The sequence below is a fragment of the Rattus norvegicus genome, chromosome 11, assembly GCF_021556685.1.
Source record: "Rattus norvegicus strain SHRSP/BbbUtx chromosome 11, alternate assembly SHRSP_T2T, whole genome shotgun sequence".
NCBI classification, from domain to species: domain Eukaryota; kingdom Metazoa; phylum Chordata; class Mammalia; order Rodentia; family Muridae; genus Rattus; species Rattus norvegicus.
The window spans coordinates 43,196,622-43,220,918 of record NC_141544.1 but is presented as its reverse complement, the minus strand read 5'-3'; the positions used below and the strand labels follow the sequence as shown (position 1 = coordinate 43,220,918).

The following is a 24,297-nucleotide window of genomic DNA, read 5'->3' as shown; positions in this document are numbered from 1 at the left end:
GCTTTGGGTGGGACACCCGTCCGCCCATAGAACGCTCCCTTTATGATCCACTTCATCGTCTTGCTCTGTGAAGACTATTGGCTCAGCCATGTCACGTGGAAAACTAGCTGGCAGCTCAGATCAAGACTTTTGGCTCCTTCCTTCCTGGCTTCCTCCGCCATCAAGAGGAATCATTTCGGCCCTGATTCCACAACTGAATGTATCTCGTGTTGTGCCCCGCAGTCTCTCCAAACACCCAAAGAGATCATACGCAGAGTTGGCATCAGCGAGCAAAGGGAACCTAACTTCTCACTCACACCAGCCCCACCACCGGTCAGAACCTTTGTTCTCTGTGAGCCAGCTTCCTGCTTCCCTTTGCTGTCCCTCCTCCCCTGCCTTGGAGAACTGTTTCCCAAGTTATGTAAAGGGGTTCCATAATTAGTCTTTCTAATTTGAATTATTTTCAGAGGATTGTTAACATCCTTACCTTTTTAATTTTAGTTTAATTCCTAGTGAATTAATTCTAAGTGATTTTTCTCTTGCGCATAATTAGTTTTTTTCCTTTTGAAAAAAAGTCTTAAAATATTTTTTTAAAGGTGAGGTGGTTATTAGGTATGAACTTAAATTCTTGCCACCCACATCTCAATGTTCGTGAAATGTCTTGAATTGATGACATCAAATCACTGCTGAGATTTGAAGGAAAGAAGGGACAAGGGAAGGTGGGAAGGAGGGAGGGAGGGAGGGAGGGAGGGAGGGAGGGAGGGAGGAAGCTATATAGGAAATTGAACATGTCAGTTTGTTCCCTGGGAAAATTATGTACACAGAAAAGAAAAGAATAGATCTGAGGCTAAGTTAAGTAAATAGAAGGATTCAAAGAGACAAACTCAGAAAAGAAGCCATACACATGAGCCAACATACACAGTTCAGGTCAGAAAGAACATGGGCTGCATAGTCTCCTGAATACATGGAACCACAGCACCAACATCAAAATCCAACAGGAGATATTTTCTATTTTCTGACCAAGGAAACGAGGTGAGACAAGTATTGAGGAGATCTCGATGGGATGACCAGCATCATCAGAAATTACACATCCCCGCCCTGCCCTCCCCTGACTCCTTCCCTAATGCTGGGACCGCCACAGCTCTGTGCAAACCTGCAGTCCTGCTACCGTGCCTCCCACACCCACCTCCATCATTTGACTGCCCGAGCCCATTCCCAGAGTTCTACTTTTGCCTTCTCCAGGAGTGGTTACTTCTAGAGATATCCTTAAGCATTTTCCAGTACCTGCCCTAAGTCCCCAAGCCCCACCCATTCTCCTTTAAGCACAGTATCAAGATCCTGTTTCCTTTTTATAGGCAGAGTTGACGTTTGTTAAAGACATTTTAGACACGTATCTTAAGCACAAAGATTAATAGAGACAAACTCAGGAAAGGATATCATAGCCACGAGTGGTACAGGATTCTGAAAGGAGAGCCAGCCTCCAGCTGTAGAGATGGCTCAGTGGTTAAGAGCACTAACTGCTCTTCCAGAGGTCCTGAGTTCAATTCCCAGCAACCTCATGCTGGCTCACAACCATGTGTAATGGGATCTGATGCCATCTTCTGGTGTGTCAGAGGACAGCTACAGTGTACTTATATACAATAAATTAATAAATCTTTAAAAGAGAGAGGGAGATCCCTCCTCATTGCCAATGAATAATTAAGGATTTTGTAAGATCTATGCCTTATGATATTTTCATAATCTATAATAAACAATACATGCTCAGCCTTCTCCAGGTGGTAAGCAATCCCCAAATCCCCGAGCCTCCCAGCATCAAGCCTTTATTTCTCATTTCTATTGAATAAAAGGTCCAGGTCTGCTGTGGCTTTGCTCCAGTGGCCTAAAACGCCTTCAAGTCTGCCTCATGTGTGCTCTTGCTCTGAGAGCACCCAGGTTGGAGGAGCAGCCCCTGTGTGCCATGCTGTTCTTTCACAGACAACAAGGACCCAAATGGCCAAGTCATTCTCTATAACTCTTTTGAGACTTTTGCTCCAATGGGCTTCAACCACACTGGTCCACATCCCATTGGCAGATACTGCCCCCCTTGTCCCATTGGCTAAAACTGTACCCATGTGAGCACTTACAAACCAGTCTCTAGAGAGATCTCTAATGCATGCTGAGTAAATGAATGTTTGGAGTTATTATTTGAATCTAAATTGTACATGCATAGGTTCATGTTTTAAATGCTTGAATATGGGTTGCTATAGGGAAGTATGAGGTGTCAGAACCTTTAGGAAGTGGGGGACCTAGCTGGAAAAACTGGGTTACTAGAAACAAACCTTTGTAAGTCTTCCTCAGTCTCTCCTTTTCCCCGTCTACCATGATGTGAACAGTCTCCCCCACATGCTTCTACCATGATCTGAGCCACCCCCTTTAGCCTTTTCTATCAGAAGGGTCTGAAACCCTCACAAACTGTAAGCCAAAACAAATAAAGTTGGGTGACTTAGAAAGAAAAAGTTTACTTGGCTCACCGTTGGGAGGTTGGAAGTCCAAAATCTGGTGGCCACATCTGGTGGCCTCTGTGGAGATCCCAAGAGTGTCACAGCATGGTGGATGGTCTTTTACAGCTCATCTTCTAAGGCACTAACCTTGTGGACACTAATGTCCCCACAAGAAGTACACGAACCCCTTCTGCAGGTGGCACCCCTGGGACCAGATCATTTCTGAAAGCTCCCACCACCTCATTACTATTACACTAGACTGAGTTTTCATCACAGGAACCTCTGGGAGACACACCCAACCCACATCCACACCTTGGCATCCTAGCAAAAGGAAAGCACCATCTTCTGTCCTGGGTCTGGAGACACTTAAACCTCATCCTAATCTCAATGGTATGATCATGTTCTGGAAGGTAATTAAACATGGGGTTCTGTCCAAATGAAATGAAGGGGGCAATAACTGGTGTGTGCACCCGTGTGTGCATCTGTGTGCGCATGCACATGTGCATGTGTTTGTGCGTGTGCCTATGCCTGACTACGCCTGTATCTGTGAAGGGCAGAGGTCAACCTCAGTAGTCGTACCTCAAGAGCCATCCACCTTTTGTTCTAAGACAAGATTTCTTACTGGGTCCCAGGACTTGTTGATTCTGCTAGGTTCTCTGGCCAGCGAGCATCTGGCTTCTGCACATGGGTTCTGGGATTAAAGTCAGGTTGCCATGTCTGTGCAGCAAGTATTTTAACAACTGAGCCATCTCTTTAGCCCTGTTTTAGGGATGCTAACAGTGTCCACCATTGTGTGCGAAGTATCCTAATCATCTCTGAAAGATGTCTTTGCTGAAGAAAAGGCCACGGGGATTCAGCAGACCAAGCTTCTTATTGAGGACCGGATCACAGAAGCTCCGCTGAGGTTGGGTCCGCCACCAAAAGGGCACCGGCAGGAAACAATCTCCTTTTCATCCTCTTTCCTTTGTCTCTGTCATTTTTATTGTTGTGTCTCCCTACTCAGCCCAGAGTCCAACCAGGCATTTTCTGATCTAGATCGCTTAAGTTCTAAATCACCACCTTCTCTCATGATGTCTGCCATGTCCTCAAGAGCCTAGCGGAGGAGTTCAGATGCCTGCCCTCGAGGCACACTTCCAGTACTTTGACTGAATAATGAAAAATCCATGGGGAGAATTTCCTTTTCTCACAAAATCCAGATGTAGCATGTGAGCCTCATGTGGGTTCTAGGAAGGAGAGAGGGAGAGATGAAGGCAAACAGAAGGGACACATGGAAAAGAAACGGTGGAAATCTGGAAACTCAAAGAGCGAGGAAACTTAGAAAATAAAACAATCTGGCTTCCCATCACCTGCATCCCAGACTCGCGCCTCTCCCTCCTGCCCCCTCCTCACTGGCTTCTCACAGTAGCTGGCCCATGATTGGCTGGAGATCAAGAACAAACCGGAACTCCTGAAAGTGCCCTCTTCCTGGTGGGGCGCCCTTGCCGCTGGGGCATCCAGGCTGCCACTGGATCTCATTCACTCAGGCTCTCTCCTTCCACTCTGTCGCCCTCCATTTCTTGGCTTTTATTGTTGTTGTTTCATGGTCACAAGATGGTTGCCATAGGAATCCTGACTGGATCCCTTATTTTCCTGCCTTCTATCAGGGGACCAAACATACTTTTCCACAAACCATCAACACTGATCAAAACCCACAGTCCCCAGCACTCTCAAAGGAACAGCAATCTGAGGCTCTGACTAATGAAAGCAGCTTACCTGTGACGGGTTTAGGACCGATCACAATTCTATCTCTAAGAGTCGGACACATTGCTGTTTTTCCATTCCTTTCAAAACCTCGTAAGACAAGAACTGACGACCAGGTACCCGGATCACCTAGCCTTCCAAACTGATTTGACTCTCAGAGTAAGGAGTCTTATTTCCTTAATAAACATGAGTATCGTCCGTCCAAAGGCATCTATCTGTCTCTCGGTTTTAAAGAGATGACAATGGGGGCTGAAGAGCTGCTTCCGGGGTTAAAAGCACTGTCCATTCTTCCAGCAGTTCCGGCTTCAGTTTCCAGCACTCTAGTAACGGCTCACAGCCATCCGTAACTCCAGTTCCAGGGAATGTGGTGCCCTCTTCGGCCTGTATAGGCACCAAGCTTGCATGTGCTACACAGACAAATATGCAAGCAAAACACGCATACACGTTAAGTAACAAAATAATTATAACTTTAAAGAAGTGATGGATGGGTCAATGGAGATCGTGCCCACTCGGGGCCGCTGAGGATTCATAAGATAACGTAGATAACTCCCAAAACACACTAGGTGCTCATTAGATGCAGGTCAAAGCTGGCTGTATCGCCACCTGCATCAAAACCTTCAATAGCCACAGGGGAAAGATCAAGTTCAAACTGCTTAAGGTACCTAGACTTCACACAGTTCCTGTGCGTCTCCCTCTTGCTGCTGCAATCATGGCGTCTCTCATCTTGGCACCAAGACCTGCTCCTCCCACTGGGAAGGACGGAGTCTACTCATCTTTCCCATCTCTGCTTGGGAGTCTCTTCCCTCAGGCTTCACTTCTGCTTTCCCATAGGCTGAGCCAAGAAAGGTTCCCAGAGAGCGAGGAGACGGAGAAAGAGGCAGAGACACGGAGAGAAGTCCCACAGTCAGTATCTAAGGGGAATGTAAGCATGGAGTTTTCACAGCAAAGGGGCAGAGAGGGCCCTGCAAGTGTGCAGCCCAGACCCCAGGATAACCCTGGAACACAGCAGGACCCACTTTCTCCTCCTGACTCTGAGAGGTTACAGGAGGCAATGCTGCAGATTCTTCCAGAATATTGAGCCACATGAACCTGCCAAACAGAAGTGGGATCCTCAGTGAAGCCCCCAAAAGAATTTGGAAAGACCTCCTATTATCTAGACACCTTCACGGCAGTCGCAACCTTTTGAGGTCTTTCATTTTGAAGGGAAGTATTTCCGTATGTCTTGCACCCCCAAAGCCAAACGACTTGTTATCTCCAGTCTTCGCACTTCCCCTAGCCTCTTCGCGCTCTCCAGGATACCCCCTTCCCGTCCTTCACCCTCCATGCTCACACTCTGCTACTCTGAAGTAATCTTGAGTTCTTGCACTTGTCCCCAGGGTCCCGTGGTGTGCTCCTAGGCCCCACTGTTGCTCTCTGGGGACTTCTCCCCCACCCTCCTCTTGCCCCAAAAATCGTGCATGCAGAGCCTGTACCCTTTAGAACACGATGCTCTCTTCTGGCTGCTGTATATAAACACTCTCAATCGCTCCAGGTTACCGGTATCATCAAGCAGCCTAGAGCCTTGGGCCCTGCCCTGCTCAGTGTCTTTCCTACTCACTCTTTACCCTCTACAATATCCTTCTTCGATTTTATATATTTTAGTTAGTTGGAGGGGGGGGGGTTGCTTGTTTGTTTATTTTTTGTTTTGGGTGGTATTTTTTGTTTGGTTGGTTGGTTTGGTGTTTTTATTTCTTGAAAGGCTATCTTGCTATGTAGCCCAGGCTGGCCTAGTAATCACTATGTAGCCCAGGCTGGCCTGGTACTCACCATGTAGCCAGGTTGGCCTTGGAATTCATGGTCTTCTCCCACCTCAACCTTCTGAATGTCGGGTTACAGGCTCAAGCTATCACTCACAGCCATATTTATTTAAAAACCCATCCTGGGGCTGGGGATTTAGCTCAGTGGTAGAGCGCTTGCCTAGGAAGCGCAAGGCCCTGGGTTCAGTCCCCAGCTCCGAAAAAAAGAACCAAAAAAAAAAACAAAACAAAACAAAACATCCTGCATCCAACAGTGTTCATAAGATCTGTGTAAATTGTCCCAAAGAAAGCATGAGGGGAGCTGCCACACAGTAAGACATTCACCCTCCCTCAGCCATTCCCCTCCAGCTTCAGGGAGCTGACACATCCTGTCTTTCTACACTCACTCCCCTGAAATCTTTGAGGATTATCCCCGCTCCTGAGTGACACATTGCCAACAGTTGCTGGAGTTGGAAGCTTCTGTAACTTGGACCACTCTGTATTTGTTTTGTTGTGGCTCATTTCCCCTTTCTGACAGCTTATTTGAGATGTAATTTACAAACTAAACAAGTTTCCCACTTTAGTTACCCGTGTAGACTGCCATACGTAGATGAGAGGGTTTTGCTGGATGGGTCTTAGTGCAATTTGTACTGCTACGACAGAATACTGGAGTCTGGGTGATTGGCAATGAACACAAATATATTTAGTACAGTTCTGGAGTCTGCAAGGTCCAAGACGGAAGGAAGGGTTTGTCTTTGATGCCATCCTGTAAAAGGGGAGGATAGCACACAGAGGAGAAAGGACCATCAGAGACATGGGGCTTAGTCAGCAGACTCCAGGCTTCTGTAATGGGCAGGGATCCATTCACAAGGGTAGAGCCCTTCCCTGTCACTGACATGTCCTGTAAGACTTCCCTTCCCAACACTGTCACGTCAGAGGATAAGATTCCCACCCATCCTTTCGTGGAGATGCATTCGAGGCACAGTGGGATCTAACAGAAAAGTAATATTCTGCTTCCCCTGAGACAGAACCTGTTCCTGAGGCCTGGGTCTTCCATGCTGCTGGATGAAATCTGTTAGGTGCAATCTATTCCCATCCATAGCATCCAGCCACATAGGCATCAATCTCCACGTTCAAGTCCAAGCCCCTCTTTTGATCAGCTGAGGCCTCTTTAGGACCGCCCCGTTTTACACAGGAGAACACAGACATAACACAGAAGGCTAATGGAGTCTAATTAATACATCACAATAGTGGTAGCAACCGTCTGCTGCGGCTCCTCTCACAACATATCAGGGCAGGTGGCTCAACAGAAATTCATCACAGTCCTGAGACCCAAAGGTATGAGCAAGTCAGGTTCCTGCTGAAGCTTACGTAAGGTTGGAGGGTGGGGTCCTCAGGGTGGAACTGTTTCTGTAAGAGGACGAGGGAACCAGGGTTCTCTCTGTGGTGTGAAGGCATGGTGAGGAGATTCTGGGAAGCCAGGAAAGACCCGTGGGAACCAAATCAGCAGACTTCTTGACTTTCCTTCAAACTGGAGAACAAACTCTCTCTCTCTCTCTCTCTCTCTCTCTCTCTCTCTCTCTCTGATTGATTGATTGATTACAAGTACACTGTGGCTGTCTTCAGACAAACCAGAAGAGGGCATCAGGTCCCATTACAGATGATTGTAAGTTACCATGTGGTTGCTGGGAATTGAACTCAGGACCTCTGGGAGAACAGTCAGTGCTCTTAACCACTGAGCCATCTCTCCAGCCCGAGAATTGTCCCTTACATAGTCTCTGTAGCAGACCCTCTACCTGGTCCCGCTGGGGGACCTTGGATCCTTCCCAATACACAGCATCTCCTGTGCTGTTGTCCGTAGGCCTCTCCTCTTCACAGGGCTTCCAACTTGACTTTGAAGACTGCTCGCCAAATAAGTGTTTCTCTTCCTGGGCAATGCCTGTTCGGTGTTCTCTCAGGAACACCGTCGTCGTACAAACCACCTTTCCCAAGTCTTGGTCAGCTTACTCCATCCCAAGGTGATGGAACCCCCACCGGAGCTCAGAACTCATGCTTTGGATTACTCTCTGGCTGTGTACTTATCATTTCCACAGGCTTTCTTCTACAATGTTGATAATATGCTGTTTCCAAGTAGGCACCGCTCAAACGGCTTACATTAGTTTAAACACATATTAAAATGAAACAGCAACATGATCCACCCGTGACTCTGGCATCTCATTTTAAGATTTAGCTGTTGCCCCCCTCGGAAGCAGGTAACCCTATTGTGTCAATAAAGAGAACGCATAGCAACTGGAATTTTCTCACCTGGGTAGCTGACATTTCCACAAGCTTTGCCCGGCCCACCCTCCCACTCAACCTGTAAAGAAGTCTGAGGGTAACAGAAACCAGAGGGCACGAGCTGAGTGCTTACTTTCTCAGGGTTAAGGAGCTTAGAGGCAGGGAAGGGATGGGCCTGGGTGTCCCAATAAAGACATTGCAACCAGGAAGTGGAGGAGAAAACACAGACAGTGCCTACATGTCCCATAACTGCATTGCCCTATACTGCTGCCGCAGGCTGCATGGAGCCGCCGTTTAAAATTTTAATTTGTATAAAATTTGTATAAAGTGTGGTTTCTTGCTGGCACTAGTCATATCTGAAGCACACAAGGATGCCTGCGGCTTCTGTAGACAGTGGGAACAAAAACACAATCTCATGATGGCAGAAACTTCTACTGGGCAGGTCCAATTCGGAATTGACTAATGCTTGCAATGACTGTCAAGATGTGTTCTGCTCTTCAAGAGTGTTAGAGAAATACCGACTTGGCCTGCTGAATGGGTGAGGGGGAAATGATATTTTAAGATATCATTAGAGGATTTTCCCTCCACTCAAGTGAAAGACGACCATAAAGGACAGAGAGAAGAAAGCAAGAATAACCAGATGACTGTCAACACTAAGGAGGCTCCCTCCAACCAAGAGGGCTCACTCCTCACTTCTAAAGCAAAAGGAAACCAATGGCCAGAGGCCAGTTGTCTGAAGTCTGCTGGGAGGAAGCTCAGCTTCAGAGGTTTCTTTCATGGTTCACCCAGCATTTGGCCTCATTGATTTCAGGTTGTGGTAGAGCAAACTTGCAAAGCAAAGGGGGAGACAGGAAGCACCAGAGGCAAGACATACTCTTCAGCTGCACGCTGCCGTGACCTAGCTCCTCCAGGCAGGCCCGCATCCCAGTCTCCACCACTTCATCAGCAAGGTCACATCCCTCAGAATCCAGTGACCTCACCTGCCATCTAAGCCTTAATACACAAGTAAGGGAGATGGCTCGTATTGAAGGTGGCGGGGGCGCTCTCCAGAGCTAAAAGACACAGTGCATTTGCCTAGAGGTCTCAGGAGAGAGCCCCCAAGAAGTTGTCTTTCTAAAGACTGTTTAGTGTTCTGGTTTTGGCAGAGCTCTAGTTTCTACATTCCCACAAGAACACCGTGTATATGCATGCACTCATGCATATGCACACGTGTGCATGCCTGGGCACTCCTGTGCACACACACACACACACACGCGCGCGCGCGCGTGCGCGCGCGCGCACAGAGATAAGATAAATGATACATCTTGTGACTATCCCATGATTTATGATGTTACATGTGTATATATAAAAAAGGACACATGACCAATGAGTGTAAAAGGTATCTATAACTATGTCACATAGAGGAGACACAATAACCTTTCCACAAGGCTGCGACTTGTGTTTGGAAGATGACCCTACAGTCCTGGAGTTGGTTTGGAACCATATCACCCAGGTGATGGGCACCGTGACTCCTTCAGCTCCAGGGAGAAGCTTGTGCTAAAATCTGCAGGAACTGCTGTTTCAAAGAAGTCTGAAGAAACAAGGGCTGGTGGAAGTGCAGAAATAGGGTTTTATGTGTTCAAGGTGGCGCTGAGTGGCTAATAATATCTAGCTGGGGTGGAGGTGGGGGTGCTGCCTACTCTCCAAGGCTTCTGCAAACACCAGCTAATTAACCTGTATTCAAGTCGGAATTGTTACCACTTTAGCTTACAGGACTATTAGCTCTGTCACACTTCTTGTAGCAACACGCCAAGTGATTGCTAGAAACACGCCGTGTTTAAAATACCCGGATTTAGGCAAGTGGTGCCAGGAATTCTGAGGTGGCTCATGCGTCTGAACTAGAATTCTCTCTTCTCCCTAGCTCTGGGTGGCTAACCATTCTTCCAGACTGAACGCTCCCTCAGACCTCCTCCTCCACACAGCCCTCCTCTCTGTGCTTGCTCTTAAGTTGATTGTTCTCTATGGTGACTAACGTTTGCAGTCTGTCCAGGACCGTCCTAGATTTAATTTTCAAAGTCTCATAGCCAGTCAATCCAGACTGCTGGGCCAACCCGAGACTCTCGCCATCCTACGAATGCCTAGAATCGGTACGGAATGCTACACAACTACGATAATCCTGTATCACTGCATAGTCATGTGTGTAACTCAGTCAGTCACAGGCTGATAAAGGGTTTGAGACTGACCACCGTTTAATTTCCCTGGAATGCCTAATTTGGGTACCAAAAATCACACACTGCAGGCTGGCAAGATGGCTTAGTTGGTAAGAGCTAGCTGTGTGAGCATGAGGCCCGAGTTTGATTCTCTAGAACCCATGCTTTGAGAAAAAAAATGGCAAGAGCCTCAGCACTTGCTATCTGAGCAGCCCGTCTGAGTCAATGACCTCCAGGTCCAGTGAGATGTCCTGCCTCAGAAATGTCAGGTAAAGAGCAACTGAGAAAGATATCCAGCACTGATGGCTGGCTTCCACACACATGTGCACAAGCATGTACACACACATACACACACAAACACATGTTCACTTTTTCTTTTAGTACCAGGTCTGTCTTGCCTTTGACACAGCTCAGACTGAGAAGGCAGAAAGGCTTTGCCTTTTAAACATAGGCTGGGTCTCCCCAGTGACTAGTACATACACCTCTGGTCTTCAAAGTCTCAAGATCCGGAGCAAGAAAGACCCAGAGGATGGCAGGGAGAGGGAGAGGGAGAGAGGGAGAGGGAGAGAGAGAGGGGAGGGGGAGAGGGAGAGGGAGAGAGAGAGGGGAGGGGGAGGGGGAGGGGGGAGGAGGGGGAGGGGGAGGGGAGACAGAAACAAAGACCAAGACTCAGAGGTTTTTCCTGAGTGGTTAGAGCCAGTGGCAGACACACTCCTGGAGTAGGTCCCCAGGAAGCTTGTCTAACTGCAGTTGCCCAGAGGCCACTTCAGAATTTCCAGTTCAAAACTGCTATTCCCTAGCAATTCTGATTGAAGAGGGGTTCAAACACCACGAGAAGAAATCACCCGACCCACTTGGAACCAGCGGCCCTTGCACAGTAAAAACTCATTTTGAGAAGGGGAAAGAGTAAATTTTTACCTCAAATGCTTTGTGCGGGCCAAAGGCCTTCTTTTGGGTCGGCTGATTGGATGTCTTTGAGGTTTTGATTTTTTTTTTGTATAAACTGTATTCGTGCTTTTTCTAGTTTTGATTTTCCTAAAATAGAAGAAGAATTTAAGGACACTTGTGGAATATTCTGAGCGTGGAATCCTTCCAGAACGATGAAGTATTCCTTCCAATCTTCTTACAGTTGTCGCAAACACACCAAATTAAGCCACAGTTTGAGCAATTTACATGTCAGTCCTCACTAAAGCATTCAGCTGAGCTCTCTAAAAGGTAGTGTGTATCTTTTGGGATAAAGTATAGATGATGTGGAGAAAAGGATATTTTGTTCTTTGTTTGCTGACTTATTCTGGACATGAAGACCGTGCCTGCTATCTGTACACATTCCATTTGTTAAATAAAACAGATCGTGTAAAACTTACGATCTAATTAACCGTACAGGAGTACAGGTAGCATGAAGAGGCTCAGAGCTGCTGGGCAGTGGTGGCGCACGCCTTTAATCCCAACGCTGAGGAAGCGGAGGCAGGTGGATCTCTGAGAGTTCCAGACGAACCTGGTCTACAGAGTGAGGTCCAGGACAGCCAAGGCTACGCAGAGAAACTCTGTCTTGAAAAACGAAAACAAAAAATAAAACAAAAACAAAAGAGAGGTTCACACAACTGACCCTCAATAATAAGCACAACATGCAGATCACGCGTGGCTGCGTGGCTGCGTGGCTGCGTGGCTGCGTGGCTGCGTGGCTGCGTGGCTGCGTGGCTGCGTGGCTGCGTGGCTGCGTGGCTGCGTGGCTGCGTGGCTGCGTGGCTGCGTGGCTGCGTGGTGATATGAGCGTACTAGAGAGAACCAGTTCCACAGCTCTGGATTCAGTTCGATGTGTGTTGGGAGGGTCTAGTGAGTGCCTACTAACGTAGGCAGCAATTGGAATTTTGTTACCATTCTCTCTCCTGATAACAAGGCTCAGGTGGCTCTGCGGAGATGGCTGGGTAGTCAGGAGTGCTGGCTGCTCTTCCACAGAACCCAGGTTCAGTTCTGAACACCCACATCAGACAACGTTCACCTGCCTCTAACTCCAGTTCCGGCAAACCTGACACTCTCTTCTGACCTCTGTGGACATCTACATACACAGGAGACACTCATACAGACACACATATATACATAAATAAAATAAATCTTTTAAAAATAAAATATTGAAAAGAAAACAATCATCCGTTGGTGAAGGACTGAGGCCAGAGCTGTGTGAGAACGGGAAGTATTTCTTCCATTCTTGTCTCTCGTGGAGGCCTATGTTGGATTCCAGAGGTAGGAAAAGGAGTTTCCACAAACTCCTCATTATCGCTTCATCTTCTGGCATTGGAATTCTTTAAAATTTTCACTTGAAGTCTTTCAATCTGCTCTAGACTAACTAGATGTGGGGTGGCCACTGTCATCCCCCAAAAGAGATATATATCTTTCCTCCATCTTGATGGGGGGGGACCTCCCATCCTTAATGGTATTTATTTGTATGCCAAGAACCCGTGTGGATAAAATCATTACGACCCATTCCTAGAACGTGACATCTGTGAGCCAGCCTGCTCTGCAGACCACAGCACGACACTGACAATGTGAGACCTCTCCCTGTGTACGAGATACAGCCACCGTAGACAGGAATCCGCAGTGGTGATCTTCAGCGGTGGAGTAGCTGATGTTAAACTGCCATATCCCAGTAAGTCACACACACACACACACACACACACACACACACACACACACAATGCTCATGCAAGCAATTTTAATCAGTAGGCCACCAAAATAAATAAACGTTATGAAAGTAGGTGGAGGGCTTGTAGGTAAGAAGGGACTCAGTAGGGGAGAGAGGGAAGTAAGAGAAAGTAAGGGATGTGAGATGACCAAAATACTCTATATACATATACATTTACACACACGCACGCACACACACACACACACACACACACACACGCCACTGCCAAAGAGTTATTTCATGGAATATTAAGATTATTGATGCTCCCAGCTGTAAACATTTAATGTTTACTTTCCCCTCAAACAAGCCAAGCTGTAAGGGGATGGCTGGTTTTCAGATTTTGATTTTTCTGTAGTGTTTATGTTGCTTTGATGTACGCCATGGCTATATATTGTAGACTGGCCAGGAAATCACTATGGAACCCAGGCTGGCCTCAAACTCATGACCCTCCTCCTCCTCCTCCTCCTCCTCCTCCTCCTCCTCCTCCTCTACTTCCTCCTCCTCTTCTTCTTCCTCCTCCTCCTCTTCCTCCTCCTCTTCTTCCTTCTCCTCCTCCTCCTCCTCCTCCTCCTCCTCCTCCTCTTCCTCCTCCTCCTCTTCCTCCTCCTCCTCCTCTTCCCCCTCCTCCTCTTCCTCCTCCTCTTCCTCCTCCTCCTCCTCCTCTTCTACCATCCAAGGCAAAAGTGATGTAAATAAAGGAAGGTTTACTTTGGCTCACAGTTTGAGGTACAGTCCATTGTGTCGGGGAAGTGCTGGCAGCAAGAGCAGCCCTGGCTGTAACAGTGAGGACAAGGATGGGAGGCAGCCGGTCACACTGTGAGGAAATGGAGAGGGATGGAAGGGAGAGGTCACGCCTTCCTCCTTATCTCCCTTTCATTTGGTCCAGGACCACACAAGGAGCTAAAGAGTACCAGAGAGCACTCAGATCATCAGAAAAGTCGGATGGCATAAGAACAACAGTGGACACGGAGAGCCTGAGAGGTGGTAGAGACTCCAGAGGACAAAAAGGCCGTAAGGATCTGAAAGTGGAGGTTGTGTGTATGAAGACTGCAAGGCCAGCCACTGCGTCAGAGGCTATAAAGAGCTCAGGGACTTGGCCCTCAGCACTCAGGAGCTGTGGCACTAGGAGGCCTCTGGGCAATCGGCTCTAAGCCTAGAGTACTAAGCCTCTGGCCTCTAGTACAGTAAGCTTCCTGCTTTGGAAGCTCGGAGCCTCCAGTCTCCAGTTCCCAAGACTTAACAGCTCTAGGCCTCTGGATTTCTAAGGCCAGCTTGTGAATCTCTGGGACTCAAGGTCATCAACGGGAAGGGACCTGCCCTTTGCTGTTCGTGACTTCTACCCAGAGAGCAAAACAACCCCTAGCCATCTTTTTATGAGAGAACACATGTGGCTCCTTGGGACAGCCCCCAGGAGTAGACTCCCCAGGTGATGTTGACAATGATCAGTTGATGCTTCCGGCTGCCTTTCACCAGGACCTCGGATCAAACAGAAGCAAGCAGTGAGTACTATGGCTGGCTTAATTCGTTCCTGCCGTGGAGGAACAAGTCTGATCTATCGCCAGTAATTAACCTTTGCACCTGCAGACCACATCGGTTTGGAGGACAATCAAAAGCTGAGCAAATAAGGGCTGGAGAGATGGCTCAGCGGTTGAGAGCACTGACTGTTCTTCCAGAGGTCCTGAGTTCAAATCCCAGCAACCACATGGTGGCCCACAACCATCTGTAACAAGTCCTGATCCCCTCTTCTGGTGTAACTGAAGACAGTGGCACAGTGGCAGTGTTCTCATATATAATAAATTTAAAAACTGGGCAAATAAAAAAATGATGTGTGTGAGTGCTCACGCCAACGGTGGAAACAGTTTGGTGAACACGAGGCTTACCTCTGCCTTCTCCCGCCCCACCTCCATGCTCACCAAGAGTTCCCTAGGTCAGCTCAACCAAGGAGGAGGAAGTCAAGGTTAGCTTGAGGGGGGGTCTGCTTGATGTGCCTGTGCCAACCTCGCTAGGCTAATAACCCTACACCAACACTCTTGAGTGGCCACTAAAAACGGTGGGCAAGGGAAACCATCCTATATCCTAGAGCAGTGGCTCCCAACCTTCCTATATTGCTACCCTTTAATACAGCTCCTCATGTTGTGCTGACCCCCAACCATAAGATTATTTTGTTGCTACCTCATAACTGTAATTTTGCGGTTGCTACGAATAGTAATAATAAGTATCTGATATGCAAACCCCAAGTGGGTTGTGACCCACAGATTGAGAACCACTGTCCTACAGGGTTGGTGTATGACATTTTATTGCCCTGTTTTTGCTGGATGAGGAAGCTTGACATTCCATATTATCATTTTTTTAAAGATAAATTTATTTTATATGTATGAGTACAGTGTAGCTATGTTCAGACACACCAGAAGAGGGCCCCAGATCCCATCACAGATGATTGTGAGCCACCATGTGGCTGCTGGGATTTGAACTCAGGACCTCTGGAAGAGCAGTCAGTGCTCTCAACCATTGAACCATCTCTCCAGTCCCACAACCTTTCCTTCTTTATCAATTCTTCAACAGTGGTTGATAATAAGTTGGCCAGTCAGGAACCTGGAGGAAACAGACTAGAAAATCAGTATCAGGGAGATTATGGAGCCATAGAATGGGCACCTAGACATGTGTCTCAAGTGTACAGTCCCCAAAGACCTTCACCCCATGTTGATAAAGGTGAAGACTGGTGGCTGCCAGTCAACTCTCTCCCTGCCAATGAGTGACTCTGGTGGGCTCATGTACCAGGCTGACAGGAAATCCAAAGTGGAATCGGTGAGTGGAGTCAATGATGCAGGCTTCCTTCTCCACAGCTGACCTGATTAACTCCCTAGCTTAGACATGGGCTCCAACAGCGACAGCTTTTAGCTCAGTTCCTTCTTGAAGGAACCAGCCTGCCCCCTGGTGGTAGAAGGGCTTTCCTTCCACCAGCCCTTTCCATTACAGGGCAGACTTGCTCTGGATTTGAATTAGCATTTACACTTCCTGTTGTTAGAGCAACATCACCAACGCCACACGCAGTGCTGCTAAGAAAAACACGTTGCAGAAGAAAACTAAGTCAGTAGGACTCTGTGTGTACAATTCTCTGACCTACACTGTACAGTGTCCCTCAGAACTAGTTGGGCAAACAGACCAACACACACACACACACACACACACACACACACACACACACACACACACTGAGAGGGGAGCACATGTACAAACAAGCAAGCACAAATACACAACAATGTAATGTTTAAAGTTGTTGGTTTTGCTCTCACTTGTCTGTCAGGAAGTGGGGCTGCCGCCACAACGGACAGAGCCAGCCAACCAGTGGATGAACTCCACAAAATCGTGTCGTCTTCTCATACTGCAATTTTTATGATAAAAGTCTAGCAGGAGGGACAGTCTTGACCATCAACACTCGAAAACTACCTGGGATGAAGACCGTATTGCTCCAGAAGAGTCTGGTCCGTGTGAGGGGCTGGCTGATTTCAAAGGGAACGTGGCTCTGAAGGAGGGAAGATGCATCTGACAGCACAAGGCTCTTAGCCAGATATGAAAAAAGAAACACTATTAATTCTTCTCACTGAAACATAGAGGCTGATACTTTAGTAAGTTTTCTTCTCCGCTTATTTCACTACTTTTATTATATTCATTTATTTAAACGTGTGTGTGTGTGTGTGTGTGTGTGTGTGTGTGTGTGTGTGTGTGTGTGTGTGAATGCACTTTGGCACATACCATGCCATGCATGTAGAGGTCACAGGTTAGAGAGTGAGTTCTCACCACACAACTTCTGGAAACTGAGTTGCTACCATCAATTAGGCTTTGCCCACTGAGCCGCCACTCCAGCCCCATTTCATTATTTTATGTGAGGTGGGGGTAACTACAGGTACCCCTGTGCGATGGTTTGAATATGCTTGGTCCAGAGAGTGGCACTTAGAAGGGGTGGCCCTGTTGGAGGAAGTGTGTCACTGTTGGGGATGGACTTTGAGAGAGCTTCCTCCTAGCTGCCTGAAAGCCAGTCAGAACAAGATGTAGAACTCTCAGAGCTCTCAGCAGCTTCTTCAGTGCCACACTTGCCTGGACGCTGCCATGCTTCCCCTCCTTGATGGTAATGGACCAAACCTCTGAACCTGCAAGCCAGCCCCAATGAAATGTCCTTCTACGAGTTGCCTTGGTCACCGTGTCTCTTCACAGCAGTGGAAACCCTAAGACACCGTGGATTACAACGAATCAAATCCTGAACTTTAAGGAGACTCAGAACATTGAAGGAATTCAACTAGGCGTTAACAGGGAAGCATATTCTCTGTGACAGAATGAACGGTGTCATCTTCTCTCAGGTGGGAAGCATGAGTTTGACCACCAGCACCTGTCTATGTTGGCATTGAGCCACTGAAGTGGGTACCGCAAGAACAGCTGTCACTCTCTCACTACCCAGCCATGAAGTCCCCATTTCATGAGTTTGGGAATGTGAAGTCAGCTGCCACGACAGAAAATTACAAGCATTGTCTTCCTCGGCCTTCTTGGACTTAAATTCCTGGAACTAGGCACACCCGGGACCTAGATGACGAGATGACAGATAATTCTTATGGAAGATGGGGACCAAAGCAGATGTTACAGAAGTGGTAGATGACGGTGACCAAAGACACAGAGCTGCTCTTTTAAAAGATTTATTTATTCACTTTATGTATATGAATACGCTGCCGTTGCCTTCAGACACACCAGAAGAGGGCATCATGTCCCATTACAGATGGTTGTGAGCCACCATGCGGTTGCTGGGAATCGAACTCAGGACCTCTGGAAGAGCAGTCCTCTTAACCACTGAGCCATCTCTCCAGCTCAACGCAGAGCTGTTTAATCTGCGTTGACAACCAGGGCACCCAAGGCAAACTGTAGCAACACACCATCCTCTCTGTGGTCTAATTTCAGGCATTTCCCTTACTGCTTACTTGCGCCGTGTTCTTCAGCCCTCCAGATGCGTCCAGGACGAACAGATCATACCTGCAGCACACTGCTCTTGCGTTAATGGCGGCCAGCCATTTTATCTTGCATGCAAGTCAGTCTATGGTTGTTGAGTCAGGGTTCATGAGACTGATTACTAAATGCCCAGTCCTCACCAGACAAGACCAGGCAGCCTTGAACTATGTTTCTTTCCTCTCCTCCTGTGTTTGCTTTTCAGCAACTTACTTCCATCCTGTTTCTTCCCCGACTCTCCCAGTAAACTGTCCCTGGGCACGGGGACCCTGAGTCCCTCTGCTCTGGCAGAATTAGACTTAGATTTTGACAGTTGGATATAAGTAGAGATACTATTTGGCTTGGAGGTTTCGTTAGGATTCGTGAGAGCTTCTGCAAATGGCCCCACTTCTTAGAGGGATTTTCTCATTAGATGCTATTCTCCTCGTTTTCAATGGTTCCTTTTTTGTCTATTGTCCAAGGGCCTGACTTATCACTGTCATTTCTTACAACTAAAAAGTGACCACCCTGCCTCCTGCTGCCACTGAAAGTCTTCAAACGCTTTTCAACTTGCTCCTGTGGACCCGGTGCCCTGATGCTGGCCTCCCTGGGTGGGGGCCTCCAGGAGTACCACACTCTGACTAGTGAGAGTCGTTCAGAGGGATGACCATTAATCATTGGTGGCTCAGCTTATGTAGAAGTCCTATAATGAATCGTGCTGAGCAACTTCAGGCCACGTACTCCATCTTTTCAAAGAATCCAGATGCCCCTGGGTTGAGTCCAGGCAAACAGGCTTTGCTTCTTTGTAGATGCAGAGCTGCACAGTGGGGTCTTCTGTGGCTCAACCGTGAGCGACAGGGATCCCTTTAGCATGTCTTTGAGAAGATTTGAAGTCCTTGTGCCAACAAGACTTCTGGTATCCTGCTCTTGTGTTCTCATGGCCAAATATGCGCAGTGGTAGGCTAGGCCCAGTTTACGGCTCGCACACACAAGTGGTCAAGCAATGCAGTCAGTGGGGAACAACTGGCCTGGTTTGCACAAGACTGTCCTGCCTCAAATGCTGACAGCCCCAAATTCAAGGAAATCATGAGTTTCAGGCCATACTAGACAAGTGGTCACCCTAGCCATCTACCATAGTAGAAATAGAATGTCAAAAGCTGAGGTCAACAGAGAGTTAAGGTTTTTACTACAGCTGGTGCTGGCACCCAATACACTTTCTTTGTATCTACTTAGTCCATTTTCTTAGCCCCGCCAAAATAGTAAAGCAATTACCATTTTCTTCCAGCTTGAAAATATTCATAGACATCCCAGAACCCACTCTCTTCTAGCTGACTGGCTGCTCAGTGAAGCATTCTCTATCTCGCTGCTTCAATTTCCCTCCCTTTCCTCATTTTAGCTGATCTCCTCCAGACCTCTTCCAATTTATCTGCCTCTTCTTGATACCGCGCAGTGCAAGCGAATGCCAGGCAGTCGCCTCCTTGACTCATTATGAGCCTTGGGCAGCAAATGCAGCAAAAACCACGTGAGCGTCAGATCCAATTATCGTAAGTGCCTTTCAGACCCAAATACACACACACACACACACACACACACACACACACACACACACACACACACACTTTGTTAAGTCAAAAGAATGAAATGCCTTCTGAAGGTCAAAGCCCACAGTTCTTAGGCCTGGAAAAGACAGAAATAAATGACTTTGTAAAGTTGAAGCGAGGAGCAGGAGCAGTGGGCAGAGACCTGAGGATGTTGGCAGGGGTCTTCCTCAGCTCCCATTGGCTGGGCGAGCATAGAGAAGTTAGTCACCAGCTAACTCTTCTTCCTTACGAAGGAAAGAAAGAATGGGTTACACTGGCCATCACAAACACTATTCCTGTCACTGCAATTTAGGGACAGCAGACACCACTCAGGATAACGCCTAGATCAATGAAGTGTAATGATAATAAAGCTGAATCTAGATTGAAGAATGCCTGCTTCTCCAGACTGTTTCTTGATGATGGTGATGGTGATGATGATTGATGCAAGTATGTGTTAGTTTTTAGGAAAAAGGAGAGAGGCATTTCTGTAGCTGTCCTGGGCAGGATACGATCACCATCACCAGACTCTACAAATATGCTGGCTATAAGGCAAAGAGGAGTGGTGGCTGTTGGTGGGATTAAAGGTGCCTTGAGTTGACCTGAGGTGACAGTAGTATAGTGTGTTGTTCAGAGAGAAAAGAAAAGAAAGGAAGAGAAGAAAAGGGAAAGAAAAACAAAAGGGATGGGAAATGGGATAGCATCAGAGCGTGCTGAAGTGGTAGTCACACAACTGGGAAATTCTGTGCTTACTAAAAATATAAAAAGCATTGGTCTCCATTAACTCTGACTTAAATGTGGCACACTTGGACATGTGCATGGACGTGTGGACTTCGTGCAGGTGTATGACATTTGTGTCTTGTGTACCATTTAATAAGTAACTTCATTTAAATTTTAAAAAGAAGAATTTGTGGGCAGGTGAGATGGCTGAGCAGGTAAAGCCACCACCAAGCCTGAGAACATGAGTCCCCAGGACCACACAGTGGGAGAAGGGGACAGACTTCTGCAAGTTGTCCTCTCACCTCCACAGGTGTGCCATGGCATGCACACGCCCATACATAAACACATGTGCCATGGCATGCACACACCCATACATAAACACATGTGCCATGGCATGCACACACCCATACATAAACACATGTGCCATGGCATGCACACACCCATACATAAACATGTTGAATAACTAATTAAGTGTAGTTCACAGAGGTTTAAAAATAATCTGTTTTGTGTATAAAGTGGAATTCGAGTCTGGCATTACATTGTGATCAATGAGTTTTTCACTGACATTAATGACCAGCTAGACATTAAAAATAATGCAGATGGCGGAGAGAGAGACGGCTCAGTAGGTAAAAGGCACTTGCTGCCAAACCCAATGACCTGAGCTCCAACCCTGGGGTCCACATGGTAGGAGGAAAGAACTCCCTCCCACACGTTGTCCTCTGACCTACATGTGCATGTACACACACACACACACACACACACACACACACACACACGGGGGGGGGGACGGGACAGGGAGAATAAATATAGTTAACAATTTAAAAATAATGCAGATGACCAGAGAGATAACTCACCTAGTCAAATGAGTCCTCTAGCTCTTACGCTTGCTTTGCACAAGAACTAGGATTTAATCTCTACCACCAACATGGGAGAAAAAGGCAGGCATGGGAGTGTACACCTTCAACCCCAGCACTGGAGGAGTGGAGGCAGGTGGATTGACAAACTGGCCAAATTGGCAAGTTCTAGGTTCAGTGCAACTCTGTCTCAAAAAAATAAGGTGGTGAGCATTTGATAAGATACACAATCTCTGTCTCTGATCTCTACATGCACATGCACACATGCACTACTAACACACACTCATGCGCACATATGCACACATACATACACACATGCTCACACACATGTGCAATGCATACATGCACACACACATGCACACATTCATATACATATGCACAAAATAATAGCATGCATTGGAGACAATTCTTCATCGTGGAGGAAAACCCCAAATCTTACAGAGTGGCTAAAAGTCCTGGTTTTTAATCTATAAAGTACTAGGAATGTCTCTAACTACTGTCACTACAAAAATATGCCCTACATCTGAGCATTGGTAGCACACACCTATATCCCAGGACTTAGGAGATGGGGCTGGCAGATCAGGAGATCAAGTCATCCTTGGATACATCATAAATTTATAAATGCCCCATGGATTTCCAGAAGACTGAGGAGAATGTCTCTGATGAACCCTCACTGAACAACATTGTTCCTTCAGTAGATTGTCCTGATCCAACCCTCCCCTTTGAATGCAGAGTGATGGGTGAGGTGTAAGTAGAGAATTTCAGAGGTGCCAACTTGAGGATATATATTTTATAGTTTTGGATAACACACAGCAGTTTCATGTATTTATAGGGTACAGTGTAGTGTTTCAATCCATGAGGCCAATGTGTAACTCAGATCTGGTAACTGACATGCTTACTGTCTCAAACCCAGAGAACGTTCTCTTTGGGTTGTTTTGAAGTATCCAGCAAATAATACCACAGTTACCCAGCTACACTCTAGAACCTTAGAAGTTATCCCTCCAGTCTGTCTGAAGCCATTGACCATTCTTTGTCCCTCCCATCAAACTGGCTTTCTCTCAGAAGCCATGAGCAGATGGAGGATCTCTGGCACGCTATGTTAAGAACTGCCTTAATGTTCACCAAGAGGGCTGCCTCTCCATATCCAATGTCTGTGTGAGCAGACCATGATTAGCCACCCAGGGATACACACTCTCTTCTTCTGATTAGTTTTGGTGGTTTTGTTCTGTTTTCCACATACACTGAAAACAACTTTTTGCCAGAAAAAAAAAAAAAAAAAAAAACAATGCAATTGGGGTTGGGGATTTAGCTCAGTGGTAGAGCACTTGCCTAGGAAGCGCAAGGCCCTGGGTTCGGTCCCCAGCTCCGGAAAAAAAAAAAAAAAAAAAACCAAAAAAAAAAAAAAAATGCAATTGACTCCCAACTGCAATGCTGTCTTCCCCCAACATTTTGCAAAACATTTCAGAAGTTAAAACCAAGAAGGAAACACCAGGTTCAAATGCCCAGAGCAATGTGCATTCCACCAAGCAAGAGAAGAAGCCAGCCGAAAAGAGGACAGTGCCGCTTAGACACTACCTGTTTGTTAGTGGTCGACAAACAGGCCACTCCCAAGTTTAAGACAGGGATAGTTCTTACCTTGAAGGCTGACCTCCTCCTTCCACCGCCTGCCCCAGAAATCTACGTGTAGGGCAGTGGAATGTGCCAGAAAACTTGGTAAGGCTGAGTGGGTTAAGAGACCTTGGCACCCAGGCACCCACCTGAGGACAGTAGGAAGATCCCTGCTCCCTACCAGGTTCCTGGCCTGGGATACATGACCACACTCCCCATATAGGAATGTGACCATGGGCGTGTAGATAAGAAGAGTTCTCCATGCTAATGAGGTGCCTAGATGGGCCCTGAGGGTTTAGCCAATAAGCTTCCCTGCGCAGGATGAATGTAGTCTAGTGTTCCACATTTCATCTGCCCGGCAGAGTTCCCACACCCCAGCGGTGAGGCAGAAAGCAGAACCGCATCCCCGTGTGGATGTATTAATAAGCAACTAACTTTCATAAGACTTTATCCAGAACGAGGTGGAAATAGGGGCACTAGAGAGGAAAGGGGAGGAAGTGGCTACAACCACTGCCGCTGAGGATGACAAGAAAGGTAGGGAGCTTGCAAGTTCCCATACAGCAGGTACTCTTCACAGGAGAAGGTGAGCCTCAGGGTATTCTACTGTTTACCCAAGACAGCATAGCTCATAGGCAGAAAAAAGAGAAGGGGTTTCCAACATCAAGACAGGGTTTCTCTGTGTAGCCCTAGCTCTCCTGGACTCAGCCTGTAGGACAGGCTGGCCTAGAATTTATAGAGATCCACCTGCCTCTGCGTCCCAAATACTGGAATTAAAAGCATGTGCCACCACTACCCAGCCTAAATTAAATAGGTTTTATTGCTATGGATATATATATATATATATATATATATGAATTACTCAACTGAAATTCCCTTCTCAGGTGACTCCAGGTTGTGTCAAGTTGTCGATTAAAGCTAGGACATTAGTGATCATCAAATTAAGCCAGTCTCTGAACAACTATTTATATATATATATATATATATATATATATATATATATATATATATATTCTTAGTCAGGGTTTCTATTCCTGCACAAAACATCATAGCCAAGAAGCAAGTTGGGGAGGAAAGGGTTTATTCAGCTCACACTTCCACATTGCTGTTCATCACCAAAGGAAGTCAGGACTGGAACTCAAGCAGGTCAGGAAGCAGAAGCTGATGCAGAGGTCATGAAGGGTGCTGCTTACTGGATTGCTTCCCCTGGCTTGCTCAGCTTGCTTTCTTATAGAACTCAGGACCACCAGGCCCAGGGCTGGCATCATCCACAGTGGGCCCTCCGCCCTTGATCACTAGTTGAGAAAATGCATTACAGCTGGGTCTCATGGAGGCATTTCCTCTAGGGAGGCTCTGTTCTCTTGCAATAACTCCAGCTTGTGTCAAGTTGACACACAAAACTAGTCAGTACAATTGACCCCTTATCAACTTGACACACAAACACATCACTCTT

At 47.0% G+C, this 24,297-nt stretch overlaps 1 long non-coding RNA gene across 1 annotated transcript; it reads right to left on the bottom strand.

Moving 5' to 3' along the window:
* Positions 1 to 6,652: 6,652 nt before the first annotated feature.
* Positions 6,653 to 7,136, bottom strand: LOC120095607 (uncharacterized). Its single transcript, XR_015633732.1, has 2 exons — positions 7,006 to 7,136; positions 6,653 to 6,740 (listed from the first exon to the last, which is right to left on the bottom strand). It is a non-coding gene; the product is annotated as an uncharacterized LOC120095607 (long non-coding RNA).
* Between the last annotated feature and the right edge of the window lie 17,161 nt (positions 7,137 to 24,297).